The 10,007-nt window shown below is 44.9% G+C and overlaps 1 pseudogene across 1 annotated transcript; it reads left to right on the plus strand.

The window, feature by feature from the left end:
* The first annotated feature begins 2,521 nt into the window (after positions 1-2,521).
* LOC143295871 (uncharacterized) lies at positions 2,522-9,222 on the plus strand (annotated as a pseudogene). The gene is made up of 4 exons (XR_013057085.1): positions 2,522-2,807; positions 4,376-4,650; positions 6,012-6,074; positions 7,021-9,222. The product of XR_013057085.1 is annotated as an uncharacterized LOC143295871 (transcript).
* Positions 9,223-10,007: the final 785 nt, after the last annotated feature.

The raw sequence follows: 10,007 nt of genomic DNA on the forward strand, positions 1-10,007 counted from the left end.
ACACGACCGACAGAGAGCGAAGCCCACAGCCTCCGCTGGACCTGGCGCTGTGTGTGGGGGCCCCGTGGCCCCGTGGTGACGACGACCCGGTGTATGCAGTATCGATCCTCCACACCGCATCACACACCGTCATGATTACCGCCCCTCCCGCTAATGACGTCCCTTTGTCATTGTCTGCACGCTGACTGTGTGTGTCATTCACTGATGGGTATGGATTTTTTCTGTCACAGACAGACAGACAGACATCGTAGAGGCAGTCAGACAGATGTACGGAGAGACAGACATGTACAGACAGACAGACAGTTGTACAGACCGACAGACACGTCAACAGACAAGTCGAGCAAACAAAATGTTGTCGATGATGTCTTTGTCTCTGATAAAACGACATTGTGCAGTAGTGTGTGTGTGTGTGTGTGTGTGTGTGTGTGTGTGTGTGTGTGTGTGTGACAGAGGGAGAATGTGTGTGTGTGTGTGTGTGTGTGTGTGTGTGTGTGTGACAGAGGGAGTGTGTGTGTGTGTGTGTGTGTGTGTGACAGAGGGAGAATGTGTGTGTGTGTGTGTGTGTGTGTGTGTGTGTGTGTGTGTGTGTGTGTGTGTGTGTGTGTTTTGAAGCTCGCACTCTGATCCAGATTCTTTAACCATCTCGATGATAATTGCACATACCATCTTTCTGATCATCTCACTAACCATATTACGAGCCACCTCATTGACAATAACACTAACCATCTCAGTAATTATCTCAGTGACCACCTCACTAACAATCTCATTAACCATATCATTGAACAGCTCATTGACAACCTCACTGTCTCAGTGATAATGTCTTTGATATCTCACAAACCGTATCGCTAATATCGCTGACCATTCCACTGTCAATTCCATTAACCATCTCGCAAACCATCCCACTGACTATCTCACTGTATTCTGTATGATCGTCATGTCCGACTATGACCATCAGAACAGCAGAGGATGCTGTCCCGACTATCTGGGCTAGAATTTGATTATTGTGGGGAGTGTCTCGCCCAATCCCCACTGTCTGGCCAAGAGGGTTTTAGGACGGACAGTCGGCGTCGGGGTGGTTCCCAAAGACCAACTTGCCCCTAAACCTTCAGCACTAAGAGCCAGTGCAATCTTGCCTCCTAGTTTGAGAGTCATAGTCCTTCACTAAAAACTAAGCTGTAAATGATTTCCCATTGCCATGAAGAAAGGATCCAACAATCAGCTCTGACTTTGCTGTATCTCACTGTACAATCGGCTTCTGGTGGTTGCAGAACCAACGTCATCTGTGCTGTCGGTCCGAGACATGAACCGTTTGGCCTCGACGATACCAACATGTGTGGGACTGTCACACAGACAACGTCGTCAACACGTCCCATTCAACACAGTACAACCTGTGTGGGACCTGTCACACAGACAACGTCGTCAACACATCCCATTCAACACAGTACAACCTGTGTGGGACTGTCACACAGACAACGTCGTCAGCATGTTTCAACAGGCCCCATTCAACACTGTACAACCTGTCACACAGACAACATCGTCAACACGTCCCATTCAACACAGTACAACCTGTGTGGGACCTGTCACACAAACAACGTCGTCAACACGTCCCATTCAACACTGTACAACCTGTGTGGGACCTGTCACACAGACAACGTCGTCAACACGTCCCATTCAACACTGTACAATCTGTGTGGGACCTGTCACACAGACAACGTCGTCAACACGTCTCATTCAACACTGTACAACCTGTGTGGGACCTGTCACACAGACAACGTCGTCAACACGTCCCATTCAACACAGTACAACCTGTGTGGGACCTGTCACACAGACAACGTCGTCAACACGTCCCATTCAACACTGTTCTCCTACAGTCTGTGTATGATAGTTTTTCCACGTGATGTCCACGTGAGGATGAATTGTGAACTCCTGTCACAGGAACAGCACCGCTCTCCTTGTTGTCAGTGGTGGCTGGAGTTTGTTGTGGTCACTACACATGGACATTGCTCAGGAGGGCAGTCATTTCCTCCACAGGTTGGGCTGCTTTTCACTCAAAAAGTGCAGCCGGGGCTGAGGAGGGGAACCTATCCCGTGTCCAGGGCTAGGACAGGGGGTCCCCTCGAGAAGGAGCCTCCCAAGGGACAGCGGCCCTTGTCCGAGGTTGGCAGCATCAACGCTGAAAGCAGGCAGACCTTTCCTTTCCTCCCCACGAAAACAACAATGTCAACGAACTACAGGTAGAAGTTTTCTCTGGGGTGCAGGCTTTTGGGTTTTTTGTTTTCTTTTTTTTAGCTGGAAACGTGATGAGTATGTCTTGACTTCCATCTTTGTAATACTCCAAACAAACATGATGTTTTGCTCAAGATAATGTCTCTCTCACGTGTGACAGCCCATACGGTACAGTTCTAACCACCACCACCCTCCCTCTCGAGTTGTGAACGCCTAATGATCGTACCAACCGGAGGTAACACTTCCCGGGCACGGGACAAAATAACATAACGTTTATTAACTGCGAACAGCCAGCGAGCAGACCACTGGGGAAGCAGAAGCGAATTCAGAATCTATTCCCAAGCACTCGCACTTACTGCTTTGTATTGCAGACCAATCCGACTTGTGAGAGCAGGTGAAAGAAGGGTCATTGTGATGGTGAGCGGGATGACCGTGGGGGTGTGGCTGTGGCTGGGTGTGGTGACCACAGTGGCGTCAGCTCGAGGAGACGGGTCAGTGCTGGGTGCTGGGGAAGGGGACATGAAGACACGTCGCGCAGCACAAAGGAACTGGCAAGTTATTCTGCAACCTGAGCAGCCCTCGTAAGTATCTCACGATACAATTACTGCATCTACTGCTACTGTTGCTGCAACTACTGCTACTGTTACCGCAACGACTGCTGCTGCTATTGTTGCTACTGCTGCTAATACGCATGTTATTTTGGAAACTGTAAGCATTATTGGTGCAATTGTTTTTAGATTCTTGATTGCTATTTGACATGGTTTGGCTTTTATGTATTTATTTATCTATTTTCTAGTAGTTGCTTTTAATCTTACGTCCATGTTCTATTTCATTTTATTTTGTTTTGGCTTGCTTTGTTTTCTTGTCCTATGTTACATTCTATGGTTATTGGTGACTGTTGGATGTTTTTGGATGTATGGGGTGAATGGGGTGTTCATGGATGATTTGATGTCGACCTTTTTTACTTCCTTGGATGGCGAAAGTGTGCCTGTCTCTGCACTGTCTATTTCAGATATGTATCGTGAGCAGTGCAAACCACCATGGTTGATTTTTCTCACAAGAGATAACAAGAGAGGCAAGGCCTTCAAGACTCACTTGTGATACACTAAAAAAAAAAATCTAATCGTTAAAATGTGTTATGTATTTGTTATTATAAAGCTTCGCGTTAAAAAAAAAAGGAAAAAAAAGTCCTAACCAGATTCGAATTAAGTCCCCTAGCATTAATTACAGAGTAATTTCCCTTCTTTACCTCTGCACCAAAACGTTTGCATAATAAATAAAACTTCCATACTTAGCCAAAGAAGTTCCTGTTGGAACAAAAAATGATAATAATGACTGCTCTTGTTGTTGGGTCAGAATATCAGATCAAAGTGCCAAGTTTAGAGAATACAAAAAATATAAATATAACAGTAAATGCAGTTTGCATATAATTAGGCTTCATTTTTTTATTTTTTTGTGCCCATCCCAGAGGTGCAATGTCGTTTTAAACAAGATGACTGGAAAGAACTGAATTTTTCCTATTTTTATGCCTAATTTGGTGTCAACTGACAAAGTAGTTGCAGAGAAAATGTCAATGTTAAAGTTTACCACAGACACACACACACACACACACACACACACACACACACACACACACAGACAACCGAACACCGGGTTAAAACATAGACTCACTTTGTTTACACAAGTGAGTCAATAAAACTAGCCTGACTCTGCGTGACTTCCACCTCCACTTCTGCTACTCTATCTCTGTCTGTCTCTCTATCTCTCTGTCTTTCTGTCTCTATCTCTCTGTCTTTCTGTCTCTGTCTCTGTCTCTGTCTCTGTCTGTCTCTCTGTCTCAAATACGGTAAATTATCAGCGTAATATTCCAAGTTCTGCAAATGTGTTTGTCAAAAATATATCTTGCCTGCTCCTGATGGTACCTTCGACACACACCTGCCGCTGTTATATCGTTCTATTTATCGTTGTGTCCTCAGTTGCTCTGGCCATTACAGCAACATGTAATGAATGCAAAACATACACGTGAAAACATAGTTCTAACTACAAACGAGTGTGCGTTGTGTCTGTAAAACAAACAGGTTTCAGGGTGTGTGTTTTACCAGTGTGACGACAAAAACACATATGCTGTTGGTTTGTTTTTCCCAATCAGACAGTCCATGCGGTGTGAAAGAGAAGTGGAGCTACTGACCTTAAAGACGGAGTTGAAACAGAAAGACACAGATGCAAGACTGAAAGACACAGAAGCAAGACTGAAAGACACAGAGACCACACTGGAAGAGACAAAGACCACACTGGAAGAGACAAAGACCACACTGGAAGAGACAAAGACCACACTGGAAGCGGTGCAGACCAAACAGGAAGAGACGGAGAGAAAGCTGGAAGCCACGAGGACAGCTCTACTGGTGCAGTCCAAGCGGACAGGGGGTGAGTAGAGCACGCTGTGTTTTGACTGCTGCTACTTTTGTAACCATCACAACTACTTGTCCATTCTCTCTCTCTCTCTCCGTCTCTGTCTCTCTCTATCTCTGTAACATTCGTTCATTCCAGCGTTTTCTGTCTTCAGAAAATTACGCAGACCTTATCTACCAAAAACGTTTTAAAGAAAACCTTGACAAGTGTAGGACTGGGTAAAAGTGACCCGGAACAAAACATGTTGTGGTAGTAATGTTGAAGTAAAAAACAATGACTTCCATTTCTGTCCTGGCGAAAAAAGGGGTAAAACAGAAGAAAAAGAAAGAAAGATATGTGTAACAGGTGCCATAAATATGATCTGATCAGACCAGATATGACACTGAGCGACTACAGTTCATAAAGCTGGAATGTCGAAATGTAGGGATGGCGAGAAAAACGCATGGCTTTCCATACAGCTTTCGATACTAGGAACTCTTTTTTGGTTTGAATAAAAGGATATGCGGATAGGTTAATTCCACCTTTTGAAGCATGATATCTATGAATAAACTGAAGGGGGGGGGGGCAGATGTTCAAGAAATACCGATAAATTATTATGTTATACACATTCAGTTCGTGCGTTAGGTTTATGCAAAGGTCAGGCATCTGTTCCCCGTTTTATACTGCAGATGTGGTGTAGCGTGTATGGCTCAACCCGCACGCGCTGACACCTCAGTGAAACCGATATGTGTGTTGTTAATATGTTCTTTGGCTCTGATTATCTTTTCTTTTTAAACTCATGTCTGGTTTTGCTATCACTTCGCTACGAAAGCTGGATTTGTATTTGTATTTGTATTTCTTTTTATCACAACAGATTTCTCTGTGTGAAATTCGGGCTGCTCTCCCCAGAGAGAGCACGTCGCTACACTACAGCGCCACCCTTTTTTTTTCTTTTTTTCCTGCGTGCAATTTTATTTGTTTTTCCTATGGAAGTAGATTTTTCTACAGAATTTTGCCAGGAACAACCCTTTTGTTGTCGTGGTGTCTTTTACGTGCGCTAAGTGCATGCTGCACACGGGACCTCGGTTTATCGTCTCATCCGAATGACTAGTGTCCAGACCACCACTCAAGGTCTAGTGGATGGGGAGAAAATATCAGCGGCTGGGCCGTGATTCGAACCAGCGCGCTCAGATTGTCTCGCTTCCTAGGCGGACGCGTTACCTCTAGGCCATCCCTCCACTTATAAGTAACACTCACCATGCTGTCTGTCGGTGTTCATGGAGTGATTCTCTTCACACACAGCCCTGACCATGATTGTTTTCTTGTGTCTTTCAACTCTGACGCATTGTGACAGTTACAGTGTATCATGGAGTCACTGTTCTCCGTGTTTTGTCCAGGCTCAACGTTTGTCCGCTGGGGGAGAACGACCTGTCCCCGGGCCAGCCAGCTGGTGTACTCAGGTCAGAAACATTGCCTGTTTTATTATTATTATTATTATTATTATTATTTTTTAACAATTCTTTTCTGAAATATGACTTTCAGTGAAACTCAACCCTGATATTGTTCTTTGGTGAGGGAGCCAGCAGTGTATGTGGTGCTTTGTTCTGTGTGATGGTCTACGCTGACAGTCTGTCTCTGTCTCTGACGGTCAACACAATGTCCTTCGATCAAACCAGGGAGAATTAACTATTCAATGCAATGTCCAGCAAATTAAGAAGGTGTGTGTGTGTGTGTGTGTGTGTATGTGAGTGTGTGCATGGATGTGCGAGTGTGCTATATATATATATATATATATATATATATGTATAATATGTATATATATATACACACACATATACATTATACATGTGTGATGGGGTGGTACGGTCGTGTGTCAGGTAAGGTTGTGTCTACGTGGAGACAGGTAGTTGGTATTTTGTATAACTGAGTAGATTTCGAAAGCCGCCTCAGACTTCCTTCACATAAACATTAATTTAAAAGAATTATAGACGTTCTGACGTGATGATATTTTGAAAATATAAAAACTATAATCCCATGTATTAGGAAGTGATCATTTTTTTTAACAAGTTGATTAGAAATAACGCTCGTTGTAAAGGGAGGAAAATCGTTTGTGACCAATTTACCTGGAGATCAAGGGGAGGTAAATCACTCGTGACCGATTTACCTGAAGATTGTAGCCAGCCCGGCTACACATGTTCTCATCCATGAAACGTCGTTAACTTTTTTCTGTTTGTTTCTTTTTCTTTTCTTTTCTTCCTTTTATTTCTTTCGTTCGTTCTCTTCCTTCCCATCTTGTATAAGTGAGTGCGTGTTATAAAAATGCGGAAAAATGTTTATTTGAAAAAAAAGGTTTAAAAAATCATGTGGATTATCTCCATCTTAACTATAAGTAAACTTGATCAACAGGTGTGGCAGGAGGAGGCTGGTACGATCACACGAGTTCTGCAGCAAACTGACTGTGTCTGACCATGACCCCCCAGTCTGACGACACACCTCAACCTGAAGATTATGGCTACCTGTACGGAGCTGAGTATCAACACATCCATGGCCACCACGATCAGGACGTTCCCTGCTCCGTGTGCCTCGCTGCTCAGTCCTCCACCATCATGATCCCCGCCACCCGTGACTGTCCCCTGGGGTGGACCACCCAGTACTCCGGGTACCTGGCATCAGGGTGGCACAGCCACAAGGCTGCCAGCGAGTATGTCTGTCTGGACAAAGATCCCGAGCAAGCTCCTGGCGGTCACTCGAACAAGAACGGAAACCTGTTTTACTACACTGTCAGCCGGTGTGGCAGTCTCCCCTGCCCTCCCTACACTCACAACAAGATCGTTCTCTGTGCCGTCTGCTCCAAATAGAGCTGAACACAGCTCACCAGTAGGTCCGGTTGAAGAACGTCAGCAAGTAGTATAAGGGATGGGGGTTCTATATGTAACGGATTTAAGCGCCCATAAGGCGCAACAACGCCTTAAACCATAAAAACGAAAAACCCGCGCGATCGTTTTTTTCGGCTTAAAAAGGTGTATGGAGAGCCAAATCACTAGATAAAAAAATGATGGTTAAATATGTGTATGGAGAGCCAAATGGTCATGGGGGTTCTGGTTCATAAGACTCCTTAAAGAGAGGAGGTATCAAGTGGGTCAACCGTTCACATATGAACGTTTGACCTAGTTAGCTTTTTGGATGGTACTGAGAGGAGGTATCAAGTGGGTCAACCGTTCACATATGAACGTTTGACCTAGTTAGCTTTTTGGATGGTTTACCATCTTGAATCACTGGCGGAGGTCACCTGTAGACCATACGTCATGTTACTGTCACACACACGCGCGCGCGCGCACTGCACCACAAGCGTTCAAATCTCACTGGATGATACAGGATATGCTTTATTTGAGTGAATAATAAATCCAAGCCCCGATACCTTTGTTTTCCATAAAGAAGGTGAGGAAGCATCAGAATTCAGTCTTGGTTTAACGCACGGCCTTTCACATTGACGTGCTGGGTGGCGTGTGGGGAGGGGGAATGGTCGGTAGGAGTGGGGGCGTGGGTTTACAAATTTCATTTTTATGCTCATGTTTGGGAGAAAGGGGAGTTAACATGCACAGCGTACACACCACAGACGTGCCAGTTGTGTGAAAGGTGTGGGTGAAACTGCACTTTGCACTTCAGGACAATGTGATTGTCGTGTCCAACTCTGACCGCCAGAACAGCAGAAGCTAGGCAACGTTCTCTTGACCACCTGGGCTAGAATTTGATTATGAAGGAGAGTGTCTTGCCCATGTTACATCCCCACTCTCTTGGCAAAGAGGGATTTTGAACCCCAAAGGTTATTTAGCCCCCATAGTTGCAACGCTAAGAGCCAGTGCAATCTTGCTTCCTGGTTTGAAAGTCCTAGCCTTTCACGAAAGACCAAGCTGTAAAAGGAATGCCCATTGCAGTAGAGAAAGCATTGATCATGCAGTTCTCATTTTGCTGTCAGCCCAACTGTAACATGTCAGTCTCTGAACTTTGAGTCAAACATGAGACAGTGTGTTTCACTCTGCTTCCAGCGTGCCTGATTTCCCCATTTAACTCTGTTTTTCCACTGGCTTTTTAAGTCACGTTGGCGGGAAGCCCTCTCCCATTTTCAGTTTTCGGGAATGAGTTTGGGGAAGACAAAGAGAAGATATCTTAAGACGGTAGGCCACAGACATACAGACGGACAGACAGAGGCAGACACCCAGTTCCAAAAAGCATCTGAAATTAAAACAGCAGTGACTGTAAAGTCCTCCTCAGCGTGTGCATGTGACATATTTTCGTTCACAGCTGAAACATCAAACACAGTGTCTGTCACCATTCATTTTAATAACTATGAAGTATTCTTTTAGTCATTTTCAAAATGTTTAATTATGTCACTGTTTTTTTTATTTTTTAAAATTTTTTAAATTGATCAATCAATTAGTTTGATAATGCCACTGCTTGACTCACAAGTAATGCCATTTTTAATGCATGTGATACATCATCTTGTTGGAATAGGTATGCTTTGAAATTCGATGGAACAGGCCTGCTAGATTGTTTTCAAACATGACAGCTTATTACTGTATTCAGACATGAGAGACCTGACGCTGATTTTTTTTTTATATTATCCTGTCATCAAATAAACACTTTCTTTGAAACCTCTGTGTGTGTGTGTGTGTGTGTGTGTGTGTGTGTGTGTGTGTGTGTGTGCGCGCGCGTGTGCGCGTGTGTGTGTGTGCGTGCGTGCGTTCGTGTGTGTGTGTGTGTGTGTGTGTGTGTGTGTGTGTGTGTGTGTGCGTGCGTGCGTGCGTGCGTGCGTGCGTGTGTGTGTGTGTGTGTGTGTGAGTGTGTGTGTGTGTGTGTGTGTGAGTGTGTGTGTGTGTGTGTGTGTGTGTGTGTGTGTGCGTGCGTGCGTGCGTGCGTGTGTGTGTGTGTGTGTGTGTGTGTGTGTGTGGTGTAACATAAGCAGCAAAGCACCACGCTGGACAGCATCACAGCTGATGTCAGCTGATAGTGTAGCAGCGCCATCATCAGTGTGAGGAAGCTGTGCAGTTCCGTGCAGAGGTGTTATCACAGATGTTATCACTATCGGAGGTCTTATCAGAGGTGTTTTCCGGGGTGTTACCAGAGGTGTCACCAGAGGCATTATTTTAGAGATGTTATCAGAGGTGATGTAGACACTGAGCTAGGTCCTGTTGTTCGCCAGACACATCCTGCTGTGGACTGATGGAAACCAATGGCCTACCTGACAGATGCCTGGCTTATTACACACACACATGTGCACACACACATACACACAAACACACACATGCATACATACACACACGAACACACACACACGCGCGCGCACACACACACACACACACAATCACATACACACACACCACACAGACACATGC

This window comes from Babylonia areolata, chromosome 21, assembly GCF_041734735.1.
Source record: "Babylonia areolata isolate BAREFJ2019XMU chromosome 21, ASM4173473v1, whole genome shotgun sequence".
Classification (NCBI taxonomy): domain Eukaryota; kingdom Metazoa; phylum Mollusca; class Gastropoda; order Neogastropoda; family Buccinidae; genus Babylonia; species Babylonia areolata.